The sequence below is a fragment of the Lutjanus erythropterus genome, chromosome 15 (assembly GCF_056507025.1).
Source record: "Lutjanus erythropterus isolate fLutEry1 chromosome 15, fLutEry1.hap2, whole genome shotgun sequence".
Lineage (NCBI taxonomy): Eukaryota > Metazoa > Chordata > Actinopteri > Lutjaniformes > Lutjanidae > Lutjanus > Lutjanus erythropterus.
This window is the reverse complement of record NC_139331.1, coordinates 9,807,556-9,833,410: the sequence shown is the minus strand read 5'-3', so window position 1 is coordinate 9,833,410 and position 25,855 is coordinate 9,807,556. Positions and strand designations below refer to the sequence as shown.

The window sequence follows — 25,855 nt, the reverse complement described above, 5'->3', positions numbered from 1 at the left end:
AACACACTGAGCCCATTATATTGGAGAGAAACCACACCAAAATATATCTAGATTGGAAAAATTGTGCCACGGATAAGAGGAAAAATGTATAGATTTTTGATTTTGGGGGGAACTGTCCCTTTAAAGGTGGTCAAAACTGTAGCCATAAAGAGTGAGGTTTAATCCTTACAGAGGATATTGTATAAACTCTTATCTTAAATTAAAGCACTGGAGCAATACGATAGATAAAGCTTTGTTTACTCATTGTTTTCATCATAAACTTCATTTTCAGCTTGAACTATGACGCTACTATCGACTACTATATGAAAAAACTATAGGGGGATTCAATTGGCTTATTTCAGACTGTCCCTAATATTGACCAATTATAAACGTGAGTAGGAGGGGCTTGAGACTGGATTTTTTTTTTTCCTCTAGGTTTTCCTGGTGGTGGCAGAGGGAGGGGTATGTGCTGAGAGTGTTGTTGTCTGTTGCTGCTGCTGCTGGGGACAGACAGAGCTGCCAAGGTCGGTGAAAGTACTGCTTAGACCAAGACTTCGCTTCATAACATCCCAAAAAGTACTACCCCGAGAGACATACGGGTGAGTTTTTGAGTTTAACCAACTTTTCTTCATGTGCGGGGGGCGCTAAGTTGGATTTACTTCAGCTGGTGTTGTGCCAAATCGCGTATCCCCGTCAAATCAGTGTCTGTCAAATGAGTTCACATGGGAAGAGATGCCGGGGAGGAAGCGCTAACTTGCTAGCTAACATTAGCCACTTTTGAGCGCTTGAAATTAGTTGTGTGATGGCGTTAAACGTTGTGCAAGTGCGGCAAGACTTTTATTTCCAACTGCTTGTGTCCTGTTTAGCTTCATACTGTTTTATCGAGGAGGTAGCCTTTCGTGGGTTTGCTTGACAGCAGAACCGGCTAACAGGCTGAGTGGCTAGCCATTAAACTTAGCTTGCAAAAAGCAGCCGAATTTGAGCCACGTTTCATTGAGTTTTCCCGTTGTCAGTTTCCTAAAAGATGTGGTTGTGGCTTTATTTTAAGTCTGAATCGCTTGAGTGAGTGAACTGGACCTGGAACTCGATTGACTGTTTTCTCGATTAATTAATTAATTAATTAATACTTATGCCTATTAAATGTCAGAAAATGGTGAAAAGTGTTGATCGGTTCCCAAAGCTCAAGATAATGTCCTCAAATGTCTTGTTTTGCCCACAACCCAAAAATATTCAGTTAACTGTCAGAGAAGAGTAAAGACACGAGAAAATTTTCACTTTTAAGAAGCTGAAATAAGAGAATTTTGACCTTTTTTTTCTTGAAAAACTAATCAAACTGATTATCGTTTATCAAAATAGTTACAAGTTCATTTATCAGTCAATTAATTGTTGCAGCTGTGAAGTGAAATGCTTTGAGACCCTTGTTTGCTACACTTTACAACAATTTAACAACTCTTTCTATCTGCAGTCACTGCATCCTAATTACTGTACAGAGATCACCACAGACTGGCATCAGTGTACTGTGCTTACAGTGGCAGGTGGTTGAAACAAAATATGACTTGTGTCCTCTCTAGACCTGTTCTAATGTGTGGATTTTTTTACCCTGTTTAACCAGTTAGAATAGCCCTATATTATCCTGGTTTAGTTACATGTTGTAAATGCCAGACAACAGCAGCTGTTTCTGTCTCCTGTCTTCACACGAGTTGCCAATGAGTGACTCTATTTTGCCCCATGGGATGTTACTGGAGTACATACTTCATTACATCCAGCAACAGCAATACTGTACATTCATTCAGCCCAATATTGTGAGTCACTGCAGTATTCAGTGTTCAGCAAAATTCAGTAAGTGGAAGAGGGGTATTGTTACATGGATGGTATTGACTGTTTGAGAAACAAGTCATGGTTAAGGATTTTCCATGAACTGAGTCCAAATTGGTTTGAAGTCTGAAACACAGCGACACTGAATTGTGTGAACCAGTTGACAAGCCGAAGTAAGTGTTCTCAAACCAGTCGCAGCAGTCTGGTTCTGCTCGAGGTTTCTGCCTGATAAAAGGTGGTTTTTCCTCGCTTATGTTGCCTTAGTGCTTGCACGTGGTGGGAACTTTTGGGTCTCTGTAAATTAGCACTGTCAATTATTTGATTAATTTTCAACTATCAAATAGCTATTTTTATAATCAGTTAATTCTTTTGAATAAGTGTCCAAATTCTCAGTTTTTAGCATCTTAAATGTGATTATTGTTTGGTAAACTGAATGTCTCTGGGTTATGGACAAACATTTGAGGTCATAATATTGAGCTTTGGGAAATAGTGATCAACATTTTTTTTCCATTTTATGACTTTTTATTGATCAAACAACAACTCGTTTAATCAAGAAAATTGACAGAGTAATTTATAATGAAAATAATCATTAGTTGCAGCACTGCTGTAAATAATATTATGAAGAGAACGGTCTAGACCTGCTTAATATAAAAAGTGTCCTGAGATAACTTCTGTTATGATTTGGTGCTATATTAATACAAATAACATGATTTGGCTTAAAAAGTGTCAGGACTCAACATTAGTTACATGTTCATTGCCAGCTTTACATTTGGTACCACATTTTGGAAGTTGTGTGAGGAATGTGCTTTTTTGTGGTTCTCATTGCACTGAACTGGCGGTCTTTTTTGTTCGAGAGGACATACAGCAACAGCTGCACTCCTCCTCAACAGTGTGTGTGCGTGCTTGTGTGTGTGTATGTGTTTTGTTTCAGTCGGTATGCCAGGCTGTAACTGCAGCATTAATGGAATTCAGTCTGACTGAAACACTGTCGGGACAATGGCTGCTGTGGATGAACCTGATCTCTCTTGGAAGAAGTTGAAATGCTTTGAATGTTCTTTGCATGGCCCAGTGTAGCTTTGTGCCTCAGTATTCACTTTTACACACTGCGGACAAGTTGGAGCATGTAGGGCTTTATATAGACCCAAATGTAAGATGCCAAGTCATTTAGCAGAAAGATACAAAAAGAATCATCTATGATGTGGCATTTAATTTACAATCATGTGTAAAGCAGGTCTTGTATTGTTTGACTCTGTAGTGGTATCAGACTTTTGCTTTCAAATGTTTGGACAGCATAAGACACACCACACTGTTAGCAAAGTGATGACAGACCATATGTTGACAGTATGTTGACGAGACAAGAGCCCTATTAAACACTTTCACCCCCAGAATATTTATATAGATGTTAGCATTATAAACATTAACAGAATGTTTCTTCTGTGACTAGTCACTCCATTTCTTTGAAACATCCCAGTGGTGGGCCCCGTATCCCTGCTGACTGGTTAATCAGTTCTGTTGGGTTTTGTGGCGCTAGGCTTAAGGTTTCAGATGACGTGCTGTTGCAATGTGGTGCAGCAAATGGGAGAACACTCAAAAGATCAAAAGACATGTCAGACTTAACAAATGCATCTTGGCAGAGTTTGAAAGCGGAATGTTTGTGTGTGTGGCTGAAACTCTGCTCGACCGTCGAGAGCAGTAGCTGCTAGAGTGCTTTTTACAGTCTTGTAGTTTTGTTCTCTCACCGCTCAGCGTTCGCATCTGTGACAGAAAAACAGGATATGGCATCTCACACCCTTTCCATCAGTGGCATTTTTTTCATGTTGTGGCTTTTAACCTGCTGCTGCATTACAGGTTGCCTTAGGCAAGCACATGGGGAAGCCTCTGTGTTCATCACTGTGTATATTTTGAACTTATTTAGCACTGCTAGGCTGCCACAACAAGAGTGCCACAAATTCTGACTATAGACAAGTATGTGCAAGATGTTCACGTTAATATTTTTATCATGACAAGACAGCAAGGTGGAAAGTTTTACCACTGCAACTCCAACAGTAATCAAACCAAGAGTGCACAGCAAAGTAAGGCTGCAACAATTATCATTTTCATTGTTGATTACTCTGCAGATTATTTTTTCGATTAATCAATACCTTGTTTGGTCCATAAATGGATGCTTTTATTGTCATTACATGTTAAACATAGCACAGTTTGGTTTGGCAGCAATCTTCTCCACTCCAGCAACATATAAATAAATATAAAAGATATATGAATATATAGGCTATTTAAAAAAAGATAGACATTAATATGTCACACAGAATTATACAATAAAATACAGTGATAAAAAGAACAGTCAGTCATTGCATGCTTGCCATAGCGCTTTGCTTTAGCAGCAGGAGCTTGTTATTGCATTTGGGGCCTGGGGTGATAGTTCAAATGTCAAAAAAATTGTGAAAAATGTTGATTAGTGTTTCACAAAGCTCAAGATGATGTCCTGAGATGTCTTGTTTTGTCCACAACCCAGAGAATCTCAGTTTACTGTAATAGAAAATTTAAGAAAACAGAAAATGTTCACTTTTAAGAATCTGGGATCAGAGAATGTTGACAATTTTTCCCCTAAAATTTGATTATCAAAATAGTTGTTGATTAATTCAGTAGTTGACAATTAATTGATTAATCCTTGCAGCTCTACAGCAAAGCTTGCTGTACATCACCTTTGGGATGAATGATGATCAAAGAAATACAGTATATCCACCTGAAACACGGTTAGCAAGCTGGCATTGATGCTGCCTTCTGATGTGTGAAATATGATGACTACACCCATAACAGTCATATTACAGAGAGGCATCCAGCTCCTGAAATGTGCTACTTTAAACTCTCACCCGGCCGGATGAAGGTAATGTGATATTTGCAGATTAGCTGTTCTCAAACTCCAAATGCTTGCAGCAGCGGTTTTGTTTGAGTCCAGCTATGAATCACAAGTTGCTTTGTGACACTAAATGAAAAATCCCAAAGGATTTCCTCCTTCCAGTGCTGCATGCTGCACCAGTGCCAAGTCTAATATCTGATTTTAGGTTTTAGCTGAACAAGCAGTGCGAAGCCGCCTTCTTATATCATTAGTTCACTGTTGATGCCAGCTGAGTTTAGCCTGCAGCACTGCAACAGTGTCTGAGACACATCGGATCACACAGATGGTTAATCTGTGTCAAATTTTGGCCAAACAATGATTCCCCCTCCTGTGTTCATTCAGCTGAAGAATGAGAATGTCACTGTTGCATCAAGAGAAAACAAACAGAAGGTAACATTATGGTACACAGATATCACAGATACTTTTATGCTTAAGCAGGTATAGTACCTTTGTACAGGTATGTCCTGGACCAGGTCATTCTCACCAAAAGTAGAATAACTAAAAAATATTTGAGGCCCTATCCATCTTGATTTTATTTACCAATTCATGGCAGCGGCTTGTGCACACACTTTGAGGAGAAGCAGAACAGTCACATTACACTTGTCGAAGTCATTAATTCATTCAATCAGGACAAACTTGTTAAGAAGTTCCTCAGTTCCTGGCTCTTGGTGTTCGTCTCCTCCTGTTGTCAGCGACTAATCATCCAGTTTACGGTGGACCACCAGCCACCGCTGACTCAGCCAATGCTGCCATCTGGGCTGGAACAGAAAGCACAACAGACTTCTCGCTGGCTCTAGAGACTCAGATGCTCAGCTAACAGATTGTGTGTGTGTGTGTGTGTGTGTGTGTGTGTGTGTGTGTGTGTGTGTGAGTGTGAGAGAAATGGAGAGAAATAGAGAGAAATAAAGTGTAATGTGAGGACACAAGTGAGATGAAGTGAAACCTTAAAATAATAATAAAATATTCCCATTTTAGTTTTCATAGAATATTATTGCAACAACATTATTGGGCCGTTTCATTTCACTCGGAGGTGTAGCTGGGCAGTATATCAATATTATAATGTATTGTACACAACATGTAGTCAGTCACAACCTACATGATCAATAATTATTCATTTTGGTGGATATGCCAATATAGCTTCACTATTGTGATAGGCTTTTCAGCTATATCCCCCGAGTCTTCTCATCAGTGTAGACACAAGATTTTATAAGGAGGTAAAAAACAGTTTTCCATGGCCGCTGCATTGTAGGGATGTAAGAAAATATAGATAGATTTGAGTATCGCAATATTATATTATGTGATAGTTTATAGATTCTCAGTAAGACTGTATTGTGATATCATGATACATGCCAAAATACGTGTCAGTAGTTCATTTTGTGTTGTGTTTAAGCACTTCTCCTGAGTGGAGGAGTGTCGGAGAGTTGGAGACAGAGTGGAACACAGAATATACCAGACACACCAGATGATTCAGGTATCCTGCGTAATCTGTATTCCCTTGTTTGAGATGAGAGTACACCAAATGCAACACCAAATGCAACACATTTATATACAAAAGCAACCAGGGCTTTATTCACAAAAACCGTTTCCTTTTCTTTTATCGGCTGTGTGTTCCAGCGGGTCAGAGGTTCTGCAGCTGTGTGCGCCATGTGCCTCCACTGTAGTCACCTCAGCTGTGTGTCTTAACCTCCAGCAGAGGTCTTGTCCTCACAGAAACAATTGACTCCACACATTTAAACACAAAGAGAGAAAACAAACTGAATCCATGAAAAAATAAACTGATTACAAAACGCAGTATATGAAATTAATCACTCGTATCTGCATGACTGCATCAAAAACATCATCAGTGTAAATGTAATAATCCTATTGTTCAGCTTATTATTTATGAAAATAGATTTCAGAACATGCAAGTATTGTTTAATGATAACAGAACAGGTTTGAGTTTTTTTTTATTTTCCTGTAACAGATATCTCTGTTTGTATTTAATATCCTAAAACATTTTTTGTGTATGCATTCACACAGAGAATATTAATCAAACTTGTGTTTGTTTATCCTTAAAGAAAGTTGTTTATCCGTTTTTGTAAATTAACTCTTCATATATGATGTGTGCGTGAGGTAATATTTTGATTTTCACACAGTATTATTATAGTACATCAATTTGACACTCTCTCACACTCTTTTTTTGTTTTTTATAATCACAACTTTTGCTTTGAAAGTGGCATGTGCCTTACTTCGTGCATATGCCGTGTTTATAAATGAGGCCCACGGTCTGGTCAAAATTAATTATTTTGTTCTTCAGCTTCAGTGGGTGTGTACCAATTACTGATGGCCAATATATTTATCCATGATACTGATGATGTGATTTATCCTGGTATAATGAAGTGAACTAAGACATCAGAGATGTGTTCAGGCTCAATGTAGGCAGTGTAGGCCAAGTTCAACACTAAAGTTAAGTGCAATTACAACACTCAGATCTTTTTCACAGCAGCTATTTTGATACAAAATGGTATTATAAACACAGGTGTTACCAATGATACTGTTCAGTTTTAATCAGGTCAGACAGAGTCAGGGTGCTGTGCATGTTGACTCGCCGGAAAGGCTCTGCTACACTAAATGGAACAGGACCTTAATCACCTCTGTTTACCCTACTATATAATATCTATTGTGTGTATTGCTCAGCATGTGGCAAATAAGCTGGGCAATAACTGGATTGATTAATTTTCATTTGACTAATCTGTGAACTGATGAATTCTTCTAACTTTGATATGGAAATTGAATCAAGGGCACACCTGTGTAGGTGGACCGAGGGTGTGTAAGGACTAGTATTCACTGTCAGTAATAGGACATTTTTAAGACATTTTGACAAAGCACAGGTATAAATTATAAAGTAAATGGCTGCTCCAGGAGCAAGGTCCTGATACCATCCATGCTGGCTCACTGTCATCATGACTTACTGGGACACTTGATGAGGTACAACAGAACCAGCGTTAACATTATAAGCAACACCGGTGCTTGCTTTTCCTGCAATGACAAGTCAAATGTTTGTTATGAATGAGGCTGGTAAACCATTTTAGCCATAATTATGTGCCCACTTACACAAGGAGCCTTTTCAGTCTCGCTATTTGGCAAAGCAGCATTAATAAATCTCAGCTGTAAGAGCAGCTTATCTCTTAAAAGCTTAAAGTGTTTTAGCACTTAAGCCAGCAGCGTTCAATGTTCACCAGGAATAATGTCAAAAATTCTCCAATATTTTTATTCATTGTTGGCCGTCTTCGCTCCCCTCCTGTTTTCATTACTCTCAGGAAATTAGCCGTGTGTAGTCGAGCATGACTGTGTCACAGTAAAACACCACGCGAATCAAACTGTCTGTTCCGAGTTCCTGTTTCACCCAAAACTACCCGCCTGCCTGTCTGTTTATCTGTCTGCGTGTCTGTTAGAATAAGTGTGTGTCGAACTGCGCTGCTTTATGACCCTGCACACTTCCCGCTCACGTTTCACTTTTTATACTCACATCCTGTCAGCGGGACAACAGCGCTCTGTGTGTGTGTGTGTGTTTGCTGTGCAGTTTCACTATACTCTCGCTGGATAGTATTGTGTGGAGACACGGGTCGCTTGTAGGTGTCAGCTCTGTCATGTTACTGTGTTTTCTTTGGGTTGTCATAATGTTGTTTGCTCACCATAGATGAACCATGGGAATCATTAAGCTTTTATTTTATGACAGGAAACTGAATTTCTTCCTACAACTTTCAAAAACAAATAACTCAAATATACTATTGCACAGTAATGTTTAAGGATGTCATTTTTGTTAAGATTTATTTCAATCACAGTCAGTTCTTACCAGCTTTGATTATTGTTGATTAATGTTTGTCTGCCGGTTCTCTGTCTTTTTTATATAACCTATTTAATCCTTATTTAACCTTGTATGCTGCATCATGTCAGATGAGTAACCTGTTGTTTTTGAAACCTGAGTGGCGGTTTGATGGGGTCATTTAAACCACACGCCATCTGTCCCATCGATTTTGTACAACTAAAGGCTTTGGCAGTTTATTAAGGCACAAATGCCCAAAAGCATCATACTTTCTAGGCCACTGGAAAATTGGAAAGCCTTGGAAAATATGTTACAGTACAAAGCTAATTTGAAAGTTATGAAACTACATGAAGAGTTCCTCAGACTGACTTTCATTCTTTGTCACCTGTTCTATTTGTGCTGCAGGTACTAAATCAGTAATTTTAAGAGCTAAATGGCATTTAACAAATGCTAGGCGTTGTCACAGTTCTGCTCTGTGATTCACACATGATGTTTTTATGAAGTGAAATCACCTGCAAGCCACTTCCTATTGCTGGCATGATACTACTGCCACATCTGTGATTTTGAAAGCAGATTCAGTTGAAATGTAAAAAGATACAAATATCTAACACTATGTGTCTCAGTGTCTCGCCATTAGCTAAACGTATAAAACATTATAATATTTAACCTTGACAGGGATTAGCAAGCTAACTGTGTGCTGCCATGCACGCCACCTGTTTTTCTGCATTTCCACAGCTGGCAGAAGGATCTTCTTGGCCCCTGCCTGACTGGCTTTTTGCAATTCAGCAGCACTCTCACTGATCTCAGCAGGTGCAGGAATCCAGAGATTTACAGCTGTTTATTGTTCATGACAAGCTAACGGTCTGTGAGGGCAGAAGTATTAGCATGTAGAAGAGCCGTTACGCTGTAGTGAGGAAGGTGTATCAACGCAGAAAACCAAAACAACAGCAGGTCGGTCAGGGCAGGGCACTGACTGTGTCAAAACTGATTTATTGAGTGTGTACGTGTGCGTGCGCGTGTGAGGGCTGCAAAATAATGGCTTAAACTCTGATCCTGATTACTGTATGTTGGGATTGTGATGAATAATCCTGATTATTAGTTGATAATTTGATTATATAATTATGTGGAGGTCCAGGGGAATGTACACTTAGCAGCAGTTTGCTGTTGTATGATTCACTTGCATTTAGACTGTTATTAGGTTAATTGTACAGTTGTAAAATGTAACACAAGACATTAAAGTATTTTGTTCCAAATTAATAGATCAGCAAATAACAATAATTCTCATTACTGACTATTGTGTCGATTATTTTCTTAGTCAGATTAGTTGTTTGTTCTTAAAGAAATGTCAGAAAATGGTGAAAAATGTCAGTGTTTCCCACATCTTCAAATGTTTTGTTTTGTCTACAACCCAAGTATATTCAGTAAATAAACCAGAAAATATTCACATAATCATAGAATCATAGAATTTGTACTTTTTTCTTAAAACATGTCTCAATGCAATTATTTATCAAATGAATTAGTAATTATTTTAAAAGTTGACAACTCATGGATTTATGATTGCAGCTCTACAAATGTTTTTATGCCTAGCAAAATACAAATTACAAAATGCTTAACAGTAATTAAATACAAATTTTAAATACATTCAATTGAAATACTGGCCAAGAAAGCAAGAAAGATAGATACTGCAGTCCTACCAAAACTACAGTGTACAACTATTCGTGATTTATTAATTGTGCAGCCTGTGCATGTAAACATATTGGTCAGTTGCTCCTTCCTGACACTAGTCACGTCTCAAGTTGGCAGAGGTTATCATAGCACTGTAATCACTTTCAGCAGTCAGCGTTCCCTTTCTCTGACATGATATTCTGCTTGTGCTTGGTGGAGGCTGCTCTGTCTGTACCTGACTGTGTTGAGCTTGTCTTTCACTTACCAGGTAGAGATTTGCAGCATGCAGACTCAAAGCAAAGGTAACAAAGTGAAAGCAGCGTAAAGAAGAAAAAAACATTTGACCTAGATAAATTGCATGACTAACTGAGCAAGTGCACTTGGTGTTGGCCTTGTCTGATGACAGAGACTAAAGGCCTGGTCTGTAAAGGTCAAGTATCGTCTGCTGGACCATTCTGGAGTGATTAGCACTGATCCGTCACTGCAAAGCCAGCGTTCACGGAAAGCCATAAATAGGTTTGTTTTCATAAGGAACACCCTGGTGCCCCACTCCCTGCGTTGCTATAGCCTGTTTTTGCAGAAATTGCCCATGACCATTTCTCTTAGTTGTGAGCAATAGTCTCAGCATTTTGCATCCCCTGGATGTGTGTGTGTCTGAGGATTAACATTAAGTGGTTCACTCTAAGGCAGGACGACATTAGCAAAATCTAATTTCACAGCTGATTATTTTGGATTTATAAGATAATTTTAGGCAAGAAATAATTGAGAAAACATCACTATAATCACACAGATAATGCTAATGCAAGTAAATTAACTCATTGATCATTTCACTCAGCAAGGCTATTAAGGGAATAGCTGAGTGTTTTTGGTAAATATGCTTTTTAGCTTTTTTTGTTGAAGTTAAAAAAAGAAAAAGTCTAAAAATGACATTTTGTGGTTTCACAAGGAGTTATGTGCCAGACGGTCTCTTAGCCCACTGTACTCACTTGTTTTTTCATTGATTAACAGTCAAAAATGGACCATTTTCATGGCAGACATATTGATATTTAGTAGCTGTTACCCTACACAGGTGTCACCTGTTGTCCTAATGAAGGTCCTGTTCCCTTCAGAGTACAGCCTTTCCAGTGAGCCAGCATGTACAACAGCAGCACCCTGTTTGACCTGAATGGAACCTTCATCAGTATCACCAGTGTTTACCCCACTATTTAATCTCAAAGTGGCTGCTGTAGAAAATTTTCATGAATGTGTTAATTACTGAGCTTTAGAGGTGTAGATAAATGAATCTGGTTACCCTTGGACAGAGCCAGGCTCACTGTTTCCAGTCTATCTGCTAAGCTAATTTAAGATAATCAGCTGTTAGCTGCATAACTTGTTGACAGATATGAGAGAGTTAGCAATCTCATCATCTAACTCTCAGTAGCAAAGCCAATAAGCTTATTTCCCAAAATGTCAAAACTATTCATTTTGGTTCAGAAAATTGCTCTTCAATGTTTAGTCATATAAAAGATTGCAAACCAGGGGTAGATGCAGATATTTTAAGTACTGGCCCCACAAGCCACTAAGCCCCTAAATTTGATGGATATAGTACATTTTGATGGCCTGGAATTTTCATTCTTGTAAACACAATAAAGAGAAAGACATTTAATGCAACTTAGCACAGCCCTCCTTGGTTGTGATACGTGTTTTGTTCACTTTTCCCAATAATAGTTCCCTGAAGGGATTGTTTCTGATGACCTCAGCTGCTTGAGGAAACTGGTCTCACACACCGCAGTGTATTATGTCCTCTTATATAATTCTCACTTAAACTCTTAAATTTTTGTTGTTGTTATGTTTTTTCTTTTTTTTCCCAAAGTCCTCCTTTAATGTTTCTGGCTCTTCTGTAAGGATCATGCTAGCAGTTTGAATAGGCTTAGTAAACTCAGACTTTAAAAGTCCTGAAATATTGGCACCTAGTCTGCAATAAGCACTGTTCACTGTTTTTGTATACACATTGAACTAAAAGACACAAAGGATTTTGGACGTGTGGAACTGCAGCATTGTGTTGGCGAAGGCTCGCATTATGAGGGTAAGACTTAGTGGCCACAGGGGGCCACCTACATGAAATATACATGAAATATTTGGAGGCCAGGAGCTATAGGTCAATTGTTAATGTAGAACTCTGGACTGACTAAACATTATACAGAGACAATATCCCAATACTGATAATGGACAATATAATGCACAGCTGTTTCTCCTCCCCTCCCTCAGTGCACTAAATGTATCCCTCCTAGAGTACTGCAAGTGGCTCTGGAGACTTTAATTATCTGCAGTCAACAAGATAAAATCATTAGGTCATCTATGGCAGTAGCACATCTGTATAGAGTATATTAGTCTGGATTATCTCACTGTCAGGGTCAAAGTATCTTCTGTTGGCCCAGCTTGGGTGCCTCCACCCAGCAGAGAAGGAGCCTGTAGTGGTGAAGATCACTTGATGCTCTCACATACACACTCTGCAACACTAGTTTCACAGAAGAGTCAGTCACACACAGACATGGTTCCCTTTGTATCTGCAGTGCTGTTGACATGCAGGGCTGGGCAGAACAGAAGTGGCATTGAGCAGAGACGTAGGAGGAATTTCTACGCCTGGAGTCCCACTCTACGCAGCAATGGCTGCTCGTAGCCAGACAGCCACTCTGCCTCCTCCTCCTCCTCTCCAAATACCAAACGCCCTCCTCAACTTTCCTACTTGCTTTCTGCCTTGATTTCTTTTCCTCCTTCCATTGTTCTCTTCACGCACTCTTATGTGCCTTGGCAGACTGTCTCTCTTTCTCTGTCCCACTTCTTTCTCTTTCTTTGAGTTGTTTACTATGTCGACAACACACACCCCCTCTCTTCAGCTCTGTGAACAGAAAAACTGACCACTGTGTTGCCATTATCGGTGTCCCTCTCCCTCTCTCTGCACCAGAGGCCAGATGTGGAGGAGGGATAGTGGTGAGTTTGTAATGTGCAAGTGTAAAATTAGGCAGCAGGCCCAGCTGACTGAACCACAGGGCACGCACAGAGCCAGCTGCTGAACAGAGCCGAGTACTGCTGCTGCCACCAAGGACCCGACTCAGCTTCACTGTCACTGACTCAAGTGTGTGTGATATGCGATGTATGGTTTGCAAGTGAGAGTGACATAAGTGCTTAAAAATTAACTGTGCTTGATGTGCGAGTCCTGAAGAGTTCTTCAGTGTGCGCAGAGCGTTTAGAGGACAGTTAGTAGACCAAAACAGTTGAGTCCTGTACTGACATGTTAAGTAGACTGTAAGAGGGAAGGATAGAGAGTCTCAATGATACAGCAGAGGGAAGCAAGACTGCCATTGTGGTGGTGCTGGGCAGGTTTCCCCTTCTCCGCCCAGCCCACCCTCTCCCCCTGCCTTCCAGCAGCACCCCACAACATACCCCCCTCCGCTCCCCCCGGCCTGTGTCCATATTAGGGCAAAACTCAGCCAACCTCCCCTTGAGCTGAGCTCAACCCCCCAACACGCCCTGCTGTCACATTTGCTCCAGCGAAGGGAGCCTGAGGGAGACGCAGTTCCCCTAACCCAATTTGAAGGCCTGCTTTTGCGGCCAGTCAAAACAGCAAAAGGATTTTAAAAATGGATGCAGAAAGCCAAGGCCAAGCTTGTTGTTTCTGTTTAAGTAGCAGGCTGGTGTGTTTGGATGTTTTTTACTTTTAAGGACCTGCAGTTAATGAGCTTAACTCGAGCAGAGCTTGACCATATGTCTCAAGATAGTAGGACACATAATCCTGGCTGTGCTGGAGCCAAGCCGTGCTTATTCATCATCATATCATCAATGTTATCAGTTTTTATGTCAGTTATGTCACTAATGACCCAACCTCTTTACTTAGTTCCTAATAGTTTACCATAATGGCAACTTTTGAATCTTTAATGATTATTTTAAGATACAAAACTTTTATGTAGAACAAAAGCAGCACTCAGCAGGTAGTGAATATGCAGATTATACCAGGTCAAAGGTCAACATCACATTTAGATTGTAACTTTATTAGGATATTTTAGCATGCAAATGCTCACCAATAAGAACAAGTAACCTATGTGAAACAGAACAAGTCTGCAGAGAAAGTATGCTGTTATGGTACTGTGAAGGCACTTGGTAGTGAGAGACACACTAGTTAAACAATTGGTTTGTGCTTGCCAGTCATTTTCCAAGAGATTCCCAAACATAAGTTATTCTGGGGCATTGGTGTTGATTTTGGTTTCCTTCGGTTTATACAAAGTTCCTCTCAGAGGAAATGGGTTGATTTAACAGACATAAGGAGTACTGGGTTAGTACACAGACATTTTAGACTTAGAACAGTGTCACTCATTTTAAAGTAAGCCAACATCTAATCACACATGGACAGGTTTAGACAGTCACACACTGGCCTAAGAACTGGAGGAAATGTCCGATCTTCCATTAGTGTTTGAGTTGGACATCCAGTCAAGCAACAAGAAGTCAACATTAAATGGTAATGAGCCTTAATTCTTGTTTTAAATATAAAGGCAGAAGGCAGAATAAACTAAAATAGAGACTAAATGCACTGTCAGTACGTCATCATAAGCGCATTGTGTTATCTGAAGTATTGGTGTGCACATGCACAACCACTCCTATGGCACTCTTAATCGCTTTGACCTGGAGAGACAGGTGTTATCTGAGTAGCATGTTTTAGCTAATTTTTTAGCTAATAGTCAACAACTGACACTGCTAAAGGTCCTCGGGAGGAACAAGTAAGGAGGGAATCACCAGAAGCCCCATGACATTATGTGTTATCATGACACTTAAAGGACTTATGAGGATCTATTGGCAGAATATGGTAGAATGGAATGTAATCTTCACATGTAGTGGTCTCATTTGTGTCTAATCACCTGAAAATAAAAATTGTGTTTTCGTTACCTTAGAACAAGCTGTTGATATCTACAGAGGGTGTGGGGTCTTCCATGGTGCCTGCCATGTTTCTACAGTAGCTCAGAACAGACCAACCGGACACTGGCTCCAGCTATCTTTGTCAACATCTGTTTTACAAGATTAAGTTTTCAGTCTGGTCATCTCACTTCAGTCATTTTTATTGCAGCAAAGTGGGATTGTCAAGCAGATGGACTGATCACCACCAATCAATCCCACTGACTGTGGACCACCGCAGACATCACTATTATTTGATGTAATAAGTCACACTGTATAGTTTGCTTTGTGTTCAGCAGTTCATGATGAATATGTGTGCCTTTACACCTTAAAGAGAGGAAGAGGAGGAAAATGAGAGTACTCAGGTATATTAGCTTGATTAATGGTTGTTTCAGTCTATCATAATCAGTTGTGGTGGTTCCTAGTTGCTTTGAAATTCCAGCTCCACTGAAGCATGATGTGAGAACTAACTTAACATAACTTTTTTTGTGAACTGGATATTGTATCCGCTTTATTCCATAATTACTTTGTCATTTTTCACTAGTTACAGAGCTTCATTGTCATTATAAGATCTCCATGTGTGATTCTTTGCCAAAATGGCTGGTAGATAAACTCCCAGACACTGCCAAAAAGTAGAGGCACTTGGCTGGTGGTTATTTTCCTCCGTCTGGGATTTTCTGTGTTTGAACAACACCACAAGCCTTTTTTGAAATTTATGAATTTTTTATTGGCACTTCTTTGTTCATCAGCATGAAAAACACAGTGGATCCTGACCCTGGGAATGTGCTATTCAGGATCAAAACTGAGAAGAGTCATCTTTTCTGTTTCATCGTGTTCCAGCTTCGGTGTTTTATAAGCTGTTTAAAATATGTGTGCCAAGACACAGGAGAGGAAATTGTTTCTCCTTTTTACATGCGACCTTTCAAAAAGTCTTGTGTTTGGCGGTGCTGCGGCTGAAGATTCATAAAAGTCACCCGAGTAAGAGGAAGCAAACTGGAGTCACATTCCTGAAACTTCAGATCAGGTTCAGCCAGCTTGGAATTAACAGAGTAGAAAGAAAAAGCGGCAGCATTTCCTATTACATCTAATACTTGTTTTGTGTGATCATGCATCATAAGGAGAAATGGTTATTTAATGTTTCTCACCCTGTGTTATTACCATACAGTAAATGAGTAATGATGATTCTGTTGATAGATATTATGTTAGGACGTTTTAGTCAGGATTATTCTGATCTGAAGGGACAAAACTTTCATGATTTTATACTAGCACCTTGGCTATTTCAACCACAGCAGACTTTCTAGAATTGTTTAGTGAGGAGGAAGTGCGCCGTTTGCAAGAATAGTAATAATGAAGTCCTAATGTGATTATGCAGTTACACACGTGAAGCTGTGCGGCTTAACCTGCATGAGAAAAAAGGAACTTAACACAGTTCCCACACGTTTAGGTGTTGTTCAGCTTGCTTGGTTTTTATTCGGTGTACGGAGAGAGGCACAGCTGACACATTTCCTGTTGAGCTGGGTGTCAGTTGATGAATGAAAGGTTTTACTCGCAGTGGTGTGAAATCTGACATTTTCCTGTTTTTCAGTTGTTCTTTCTTTAGAGGGTTGCATACATCAACATGCTGGGTAGTATTGAAGCCAAGAGTGCTGCGAATTGATACACTGGATGCTGTAAAGTGAATACAGAGTGAATGTAGGCACTTGCTATCATACAACACTGTCAGATGAATGAATCTTAAAGCTCAGTGATGTTTCCTTGTCACCCCCTCTGAAAATCCCCAAACCCAGAGCTCACTGGGCTGTCATGAATCCATCATCCATTCATCAGCTGTTGCCATGCAGAAAGGAAGAAAGATGCTCCACAGTTGTCACAAACACACGCACACACATTCATTTACTCATGGGAGAGTCTTCCAGCCCATTGAACCTCCATTGAGGGTTAACCCTTGTTTGAACCCTTAGAGAGAGTCTGCAGCAGGCACATGGTACTGAGCCAGATGTGTCTCTCTCCCATCCCTCCCCCCTCCCTTCCTCACTCCATCCTTTGCTTTTCACACTGCAGTAGGGGACAGGCTTTTCCCATCACAGACGCGTGCGGTCACGACAGACACACACTCACACACATTTATCTACTTGCCTTGAAAATGAGAGCCAAAGATTATCTCACCTGGGACTTCTGCTTACTCTCTACTCGCTCGCAAATTTGCACACCAACTCCCCTCGCGTGACCTGGAGCTATGCTGGAAACATGAGTTTTCCAGTGGTGGAGAGGATGCTCATTCATGTAAATAATTGATTTACAGGTTCAGTCCTGGATGTCTGCGAACATCAACAGCTGTCACGCCATCCAGGGTTTGTGCCAGGTTCTCCTGGCGTCAGTTTTATGGTGTATGTAATGGAGAAGTAACAGCTGATTTGATGCGGAGTGGTCATAAAATTTGGTTATTTCATACAAACCACACAAATTTGCATCACAAAATTACTTAAAAGTTAAAACGAATGTTAAACTGCACTTGCACTGTCTCAGCATATACTACAAAAGGCTCAAGTGATTTAATTGCCTATTTGTCAAGTCAGTTTTATTCATATAGTGCCAAGTTTATCTTGGGGCACTTTTTGTATAGGGTAGAGAAGGTCTAGATTGTATTGTATTTTTCATAATATTATTTACAGAGACCCTACAGTTCTCACTGTGTGCAGTGGCAAGGAAAAGCTTCCTTTTAAGAGACAGAAACCTCAATCAGAGTAACATAAGAGCATTATAATTTATTATGGATAGACTTGGTTAATGCATGCTCTAGGATTAATAAGTTATATGCACAAATTAGTAGCATTTGCTCATAAAATAAAAACGTAAAGGACCAATGTGTAGGTATTAAGTGGTATTTATCAGTGAGCTTGCAGATTACAAACCCCTCACCTCTCCCTCCCCTTACAAGTGTGTGGCAGAACCTACACTGGTCACAAAACTCACAGAAAATCCAGAAGGTCTTATATAGAGCAGTAAATCTTAACACACTGGGCCTTTTTAATTGCCTTTTTCCTTCAAATTAATCCCATGAGGTGTTCGAGGTGGTTTAGTGTTCTTTCAATCTACAGTAACTGCATGCTACATGTAATTTTTCATCCAATCAGCTCATTATGGCTGCTTTTTCTGAGAGACCCACTGGGATAGAAGTTCTGGAAAATGTCTGTATCTGTATTAAAAGTTTATTTTACTCACTTAAGAGTTTTAAAAGGTAGGCCAGTAAAAAGCTATATTTTGAAGTAGCAGTGTTGTGTTTGCAGTGACTCAACTGTAGCTCTGAGTGGAGTCGATGAGAAAAGTTGCGAGCAGTAATATTACCCGATTGTTGAATGAGATTATCGAGATTCAAGGAATAACAAAAGCAAAGATGACTGTAATGAGCTCCAAAATTTCACCCCTAATAGCTGTCGGACTCTATAATAATTTTAAATTATACAAGACCAAAAGGTTATGTTTTGGGCTGTTTATATTCTGACCACTACAGCACAGGATGCTTATCATATTTGTAGCCCAAGCTAAGTTTAAATTATGGCTAATTTTGATTGTGGAAGCTTAAATGTAGCATTAAGAAAACAATGAGTCTTGATCCAAAGTGGGTCACGGCCAGTCCCTCCCCTCAGGACAAGAACATGTTTTGACTGACTGTACATAAACGACAGACTACAGTTCAGCAGCATGCAGCTCTACGTGCACTATAAAAGTCAAGGACCATTGTTGTTTGGTTTGGTTGCCATTTCAAGGGACTATTGTATTTCCAGTCTGGTGTGACGGTTATTTTCTTGGAGCTAGTTTTCCGAGTAGACTCGACCTTGACAAATGCTCCCTGACTGACTGTGTCTCTTTGTATGTCTGTGCTTATCACTCTCCCATTACTGCAAGCAAAATAATATACAGGATGCTACTTCACTGATTTTTGTCCTGTTATACTGACTGATGATGACTGCAGTGAAAATATGTGAAACCTCACCATACAGTTCAGTAGCCCTGCAATGAATTCCACTTTGCTGCAGCTTACAGTGTTGTTCTTTTTCTAAAGAACATTTCCACAGCTGCACAGTAGAGGATAATTGGGTCCAATTTGCTCTTCCCAACAAAAAAAGGGGTGTTCCCAATTCCAGGCTGGCATGAACAGGTTATATTTTCAAATAACTCTGTTACTGACTGAATTAGAGTGTCCGATTTCTAATCAACGACTTGAAATTATGTAGTGTGAAAGGAACAGCGATGGGATATTGAGCAGAAACCCGCAATAACCAACCGCTCCATGTTTGTTTGTCTTTTCTTGTTCTGAAGTCACATTTGATTGCATAAGTTTTTGTGAGTTCCAAGGTCCCTGGAATAGCCATGAAATTAAGTATAAACAGAAATGTCTGGTCTTGCATCTTGACTAATTTGTCTAGTGTGTGCATTCTTATAATTAAAACGGTTATTAGTTAAATCTGTTTTTATGTCTGTGGTCTCTAAGGTTGCTCAGTGTATTGATGCTTTTTTGATTCACATGTTAAAAATGATACAATATCTGGTAATTATTATATTAAAAGTAACAAAGCTAAAAAAAAAAGATCCAGTTAAAGAAAAGGTCTCATTTAAGATCTCAGTTCTGTAATCTGGATTGCATCATAGCAAATAGCAGACTGGTACTGCATGCACAATGTTAAAAAGCAGGAAAAACATCTGTTTTGGTGTGCCTCAGACTTTTTTTCCTCTTTATGCCCTGTTAAGGAAAGTTGCATTGAGTATCATTTGCACCAAAGCCCTGAAATTCTTACATATGCACCAGGAATTGGGTGTTTTCACTCAGTGTTACTAATGACCTAGTTGTAATCGGCTGTGACATTGCATTATGTTATGACTCACTCATTAGCAACTCTGATGGCTCCTATAAATCTCAGCATCAAAGGCAGCTCTGTGGGTGAGTCATCTCAAGTTGAATGCAAGTTGTTGTAATTAACATTATATGTCAGCTTCAACAGATTCCTGGCACTGAGTATATTTATGAGTGCATTTTCAAAGAAACAACAGTAGCTTACAGGATACATTGAAATAACACACAATATAAACACAAAAAGCATGAAGCATGTCATGTTTGCACATTGTAGTTTTGGCTTTATCAGTAAGAACACTTAAAACTGTGTTGGACAAATTTGCATTAGATTTTAATATGTGCTCACTGATTTACTGAGTACTCAGTGGTTTGAGGCCAGTGTTTGGCATGTTTACACATTGAAAGCACAGCTGATTAGACAACCAGATAAGAGACTGTGGGATATGGAGTCTTCTGTCTTCTTGTGTAAACTTTGCTACAATAGGACCCTCGCTGGACACCGTCACAGTCAAGTAGTGTGTGTCTTTCCATGAGACATGTATTAATGCACCTTAAAAAGGTCTACAGCCATTTCATTGACAGGGGAGGAAGGCGCTTCCTGTTAACTTGTGCGTCACTTTGCGTGAAAGTCTTTTTCAGTGCTGTTTAGTTTTGCTCTACTTTAGTTGTTCTACTTTCTTCTAGTCACAGTTCATTCCCGTCAGCGACATGGGAGCACTGTCACAATAATGATGCTCTGTTTCTTAAGACTCTTTGGATGCACACATCCTTTTCTCATGGATATATACACTATATTTTATCTGCAACTTCCCTCAGGATGGTTTCTGCTGTTTACTCTTCATCTTCATCACACGCATATAGTCTGTCACTCTCCTTCTCTTAACCCAGTAGGTTTGGCGTCCTCGCCAGGCGTTCAACCAAAAGTGACAGCAGCTTTCATCGCACACCTTCCCTTTTTCTAAACAGTAAACTATTGAGGAACAAAGTGTGTATGTGTGAGTGTCCCCTCCAGGGTTTCACTCTGTCATGTTGGTGTGCTTCCCCTGTTTTAGCAGACATCTCTGCTGTCACCATGGACACAGATAGCTTTTTGACACAGCCTTGTTGCCTTGCAGGCAGGTTGTGCATAAAAGAGACTGTTAATGTTTCATGAAAGGCTGTTTTTAATGTTTTCAATTTATCAATAAATTTAGCTAACTTGAGTCAAAGGATCAGACAGAACAGCGATACAACTTTTTCCTTTGCTTTCATTACTCTTTGTTTATACTGGCCATTTTTTTAGAGCCTGGTGAAGCAGCCTCTTGACTCAAAGATCATAATCTTGAATTTCAACCCAACAGATAAAACCTGTCTTGAGAAGGTGTGTTAGAAACACTTGGATTTCCATCTGAAACTGCCATCATGGTGTCCATAAGCAATAAATGCAGCCCATTGTGCAACACAAAAAAAAGACTGGTTGCGATTGTAAGAAAGTACATTTTGATTTTGATTGGGTTATTACAACAGGGTTTGTATGGGTGCTGCAAGTCCTTGAAAGCACTTGAATTTTAGTGTACCGTTTTTCAAGGTTTGAAAGATGTTTGTATTTTGGATTGAGTGCTTGAAACTGCTTGAAATTTTAATTGCATTACTTTCGTAATAGATTACTGCCTGGCTTATTTGATGAAGAAATAAAATAAGTCAGTTACACATTTTGAAACATGAAGTTTTTTTTTTTGTATTTTCCTTGAATTTATAACCATTCTGTAGAATGCTATCATGAAACATAAATGTGTTTTTGTTTATAGCACAATAGCATTTGATTTAATGTGATGAAGAGGTGAAATAATCACCCTGATTATACGCATATAAACATGTAATTTACAACAGCTGTAAGGTGCTGGGAAAGCTTGAAATTCTATCTTGAAAATTCTTGAAAAGTGCTTAAATTTGACTTTGGGTAAGGTATAGGTACTCTTTTAAAATCCCATTATTAAGATCAGGGAAAGATGCCAAAGGATCCTTCAGAGCCTGGCTGCCAAATTGATGTATAACGATCAAAATGTAATGGAGATCCTTTGCACACATTCTTTATCTCAGCAACAATCATATTTAATTGCAGCAACAACTAAATGTCTAAAGGAGTGATGGTTTTTGATATTCTCTGACATTTTGCTTGAGGGCAAAGAATAATTCAGGCTGAGAGTTCCCTGGTTTTGTCAGAACAAATGAACAGTTTGAAAAATATATCTTCTACGGGGAGGAAAAACTGACTAAGCTTTTTTTGTTTTTGTGTTTGTTTTTTTGTGTGTGTGAGTTGTAGGGTTGTGGAGTTATCGGCCATGGAGATGTCTGCATTTTCCCCAATATAATGGTTGTGAGCAGTTTCATGTAGGAGCTACTTTTTAGTTTTATCTTAACTGTAAGAGTAACTGGGTCATGATTTTTTGGAAACTGATGCTGGTTTTGAATTTTTCAAATGTATGTTTGCCATGCTTTGAGTTTGTACTTTTGATTTTGGGATGAACTGTCCCTTTTGGGGTAATAGATTGGTTTTAAATCTGGTCGACAAAACTGATAAAAGATATTTCATTATGAACATAAAATATTTTGCTAAAAGAATGATAAATATTTTTCCAAAAATAACTACCGTAAATAACTTCAATGTTCACATGTGTGTTACCCCTGTTAACACTAGATTTTTAGGGTATAATCAGCCTCACTATCATATTGTCTAATAACTTACAATGGGGTGTAATGGGTCTGTAATATTATATGTGTTATTCTTTTGGAGTCACTGGAAAGTTCTGTTCTGGCTCTCGATTAATGTTTCCTGAAAAACATGTTTATTTTTTAGGAGTCTACAGCCCGCATCTCCCTCTTCTGTGTCTGGCTCCACCACCTGCCGGGATGATTGACAGATTTAGTGACTGAAAGACGACTAAACTGACTGACTCATCTGCTCACTGCTCAGTTCAATGTGTGGCTAGTTTACAGAAAGCCTGGCTCACTGGGATAACTACCAGACTAAATGAGGGCCTGGATGGAAGATCTGTCTGTGTGGCTAGCTAATGGCCATTTTTTTAATCTGGAAAGATGTCTGCAGGCTGATTTTGTTAATGGACTTTGAGGCTAATTGAATTAATCAAATTCACCGTCATTGTGTAAATGAGTTGACTGCCTGCGGACACCTGTCTGTCTGTCTGTCTGGAAAGAACAGAAAATCCAACTAAACTGAAGAGGCTGCAAAGAATTGAAAGGGAGAGAAAGAGCAGGAAGGGAAGAAAAGGGAAGGAGTGAAAGAGAGTACGTGGATAAAAAAGTTGAAGTGCAGAAAAATGGAGAAGTTGGCGGTATAATGAGTGAAGTGGGTGTGATGGTGAAGTGTCTGCTCTCATCAGCACTCAGTCTGTGCTGCCCACATGGTGTTTTGGCAAGTGTGTGTGTGTCTCAGAGGTCCAGAAGGGACACATGAAGTGTGTATGTGTGTGTCTGTAGACCTAACGTAATGTTGAGGTGAAGTCCGCTCATGTGTTAGACCATGGGGAATCACCACACACTGCTATGCCCTTATAAGGAGAGTGTCTAGTGTCCCTGTGAGGCCTCCATCCATCCATCCATCCATCTATCCACAACATCCCACCTCTTTTTCCCCCCACTCTGTTGCCGTGCAGGTTCTCCAGAGGAGGGATGGGGGTCAACACAGATGGATGAGGACTATTTACTGTGACAGATGGGACCATCTCAGGCTCAGTCTTCAGGCTCTCGCATGATAGTTTGTACTGTTGATGTTGCCCAAATAAGAAGAGAGCATTTTCTTTTTTGCATCTGAAGCAAAAGTACTTCTGTTCACTAAACACTGGTTGTGGAGAATGTACACAATACAATGAATGAATAATGCCTGTTCTTGTGAGTTTATTCTGCAAGTGTGTATGCTACGATTTATGGACTATTGAGTTGCTGCATGAGCAGCACTGTTCACAGTTTAACACTTTGATTTCAGATTAAGAAAGCAGCCTTTACAAAATGACTGAGGCAGGGTTTGACATTAACCATTGACCACAAAAACTGACTCTGTGGCTACCAAATTTTACATGTAGTGGCCCCCTGTATCCATGAAGAATATCCCCGTATATCCCACTTTTGAGCATGGTTGATAACTTTAGCTCAGTATATCTAAAATAGGGTTGATCCGATACAGACACCAGTTTTGGAAGTATGCCAGAACGCCAATTTGTGTGCCTCTTCACCAGCAGCAGCTGTGGCAAGAGGCATTATGTTTTCAGGTTGTCCGTCTGTCCTATTCTTGTGATATCTCAGGAGCACCTTGAGGGAATTTCTTGGCACAGTTTCCACTTAGACTAAGCAATTAACTGATTAGATTTTGGGGGTTAAAGATCAAGGTTACTCTGAAGAGACTGAAGAAACTGAAGAACTCATATGTTAATTGTGACAAAATTTCACACAAATATCTAATATGATCAAATTATAACATGATGACATTTTATAGCCAAAATATCAAAGGTTAACTTCACTGTGACCTCATAATCTTCTCCAAAAATAGTTGAAGCTCTCTATCAGTCCTCTGTACTCTCTAAAAATAAGCACAGCATGTTTCTATTAAAAAAAGACGATCTTTTATGAAATTCCTTCAAAGTCTTCACTGTGTACATTACATGAGTCTGGACAGACATGCATGTAAATTGCAACTTGACTGGTTGTTGGTGGCATACAACTGTGAGGCGTAATTCTACTGTCTTCTTCAGCAGGGCAACAAATGTCACATTGGATGTGCACGACCCTCATTTTTGACAGAATGTGACAGTGCCCTCTATTTATTTATTTTCTGCTCGCATGCTGGAGGGAGTTACAGTACAGAGCATCTCAGTGACCATTAGCAGCCGCAGCTTGTCACAGGACATTTAATACGCCAGTGAACATGCAGCAGACAGAGCCTTAATCAGCTTTATTTTGGATATAACAGACAGGGGTGTAGATTTCATTGCTGAATAATTCAGTGTGTTTTTTGTGATGAGGGAGGACTCTTATTTGTTTGCTGACTGCTTGCAGGAGAAAAGGTGAAGCTGGTTAATGTGGAAAGTTGATACTGTACCTGTACCATGTTCATATGGGTGTAGACAAATGCTCACACACAGCTACACATGTTTTTAAATGATGCCGTGTGATTGTTTCTTTCCACTATTATTTATTTCCTCTCAGTTTATATTGACTTTAATACACATTCCTTCTTTTCTCTTTTTTCAGAGACAAAGAAAAGCGGATGATATAGAAAGCAACCCAAGGTCCTCCACCAGAGAAGGTGAATGACTCACACATTCACACACACAGCCACTTTATAAAACAGTTTTTTTCAGGCTAGTGCAGTCATGTTGGAGTAATAGTACCCTCTAAGCTGCCACTGAAGCACATCAGCCCAGCAACAATGCTGTGGTTTACATGATTACAGTGGGATTAGCCTGCACTTGTTGTATTAAGCCCAAAACTTTCTCTTTTGAAGGCTGTTGAACTGTTTGTCCTCAGGGTGGTTAAAAAGCAATACTGAACCATCAGGTGGCATTTAATATGATATGGGCAGTGGGGAGGGTTCCCAAACTTTTTGTGACATTTGGCCACAAATTATCCACGGCACACTGTTAAAGTCTGATGGAAGAGAAGACTTTTAGACTGCCCATGTAATAGGTGGAATAAGCAAAAATTTGAATGGTTATCGTCTTCTTTAAATGTCTCCATGTTCAGTTTGTGAAATGACAGAAACTTAAAGCACCATTAAGGCAGTTTCCTTATTCAACATTTAATAAGAAGTTTAATATGATTTTCCGAATAAATCTTACTCTGGAGATTATGGATGGGAAAGGGCTGTGAACTACAAATGCCATGTCACAGTGGTAAATTAAAATGATCACATCACGATCGTTAGGAT

General features: G+C 39.5%; 1 protein-coding gene across 2 annotated transcripts in view; it reads left to right on the top strand.

Moving 5' to 3' along the window:
* The first annotated feature begins 305 nt into the window (after window positions 1–305).
* The window catches only part of fam49a (family with sequence similarity 49 member A), a 41,622-nt gene continuing 16,072 nt past the window's right edge, over window positions 306–25,855 (top strand). Inside the window, exons 1-2 of one of the 2 annotated variants that reach the window (XM_084737326.1) lie at window positions 306–578; window positions 25,180–25,234. The gene's annotated coding sequence lies outside the window, so the exon portion shown is untranslated. The remainder of the gene's footprint in view (window positions 579–25,179; window positions 25,235–25,855) is intronic. The other variant, XM_084737327.1, reaches the window with a different exon arrangement.